General features: G+C 34.2%; 1 protein-coding gene across 1 annotated transcript in view; it reads left to right on the top strand.

Annotated features, from left to right (window-relative positions):
* Positions 1 to 978: 978 nt before the first annotated feature.
* Positions 979 to 1108, top strand: part of LOC119581635 (rhodopsin-like) — a 2275-nt gene continuing 2145 nt past the window's right edge. The window contains exon 1 of the mRNA XM_037929756.1: positions 979 to 1087. The gene's annotated coding sequence lies outside the window, so the exon portion shown is untranslated. The remainder of the gene's footprint in view (positions 1088 to 1108) is intronic.

The following is a 1108-nucleotide window of genomic DNA, read 5'->3' as shown; positions in this document are numbered from 1 at the left end:
AATGATGGCTGGATTTTTTATCAAGTGACCCTTTACATTCATCAGGATAAGTAAAGGTTAATCTTAGATGGCCATTCTCTTAATGCTGACTGATAGATGCGATCTTTGTTCACCAATAAAGCACACTAATAAACAATTTTACAATGGGTCAGTAAACATTGCATTTCAGAAGTTGCAAGAAGGCATGGCTAAACTCAAATGCCCAGACCGTAAATAGTGCATTTTTGAAAGCTTAAGTTAAACAAAACTGTGACCCAATATTTCATATATATTAAATGTATATCATTCTACTGCTTATTGTTTCACGTTATTCTTGTTACTACAATTCAACTTCAAATGATGGAATGAATGCCTCTGAAAAAAAACATTTTAAGATAATAACTCATCTGCTTCAGAAATCCATTGCCAGGTATGTTAAATGTAATAATTAAAACAATATTCTTGATTGCAAATCTTTGGAATTACCTGGAAGACATTCAGCATAAATATCATTACGTACCTGTATTACCACTGATAATCTTAATGGAAAATCAAGACGTATCTTCCATATGAATTATAAAGACTGTGTAACTATTTTGATATTTACTGGATGTCCTGTCAGAGAGAGGATAAAAGACAACATACATAATCAATGAAATCGTCCAATAAAAATGCAAACCTATTTCAATGATAAAATTTCCGATAGAAGATACCCAGCACTATGTCGAAAAAAATGTGAATATTCACTTCCAAGTTGCTAAAGTTCGGTATTTTTTACAAAGTATCACAAAATATGAGACAGAAGAATATCTCTTTAGTGTACAGAGTACTTTCAAGGTTACCCTAAGAAAAAAGAGATCGAAAAAAAATGAGTACCGAACGCAAAAGAAAGTACAAGTTCGCGTATGTCTGTATGTCCGTAACCAAAGGCGAGGAAGTCAGTAATCTTATAATAGAAGAGCAAAGCCTCGACTGACTATATAAGCCCTGTACATAAACCAGCATTTGCAGTTACCTTGTGGGACTCAGCCAGAGAGTAGGTACCGCTCACCGAAGTAGTTCAGTTCTGAAATTTCTTCGGTTCGGTTGAAGGTCTTGTGTCGCAAAGGTAAGATACCTGGTAAAGTTT

Source organism: Penaeus monodon, chromosome 15 (genome assembly GCF_015228065.2).
Source record: "Penaeus monodon isolate SGIC_2016 chromosome 15, NSTDA_Pmon_1, whole genome shotgun sequence".
Taxonomy (NCBI): Eukaryota; Metazoa; Arthropoda; class Malacostraca; order Decapoda; family Penaeidae; genus Penaeus; species Penaeus monodon.
This window is presented reverse-complemented; position numbering and strand designations above follow the sequence as displayed.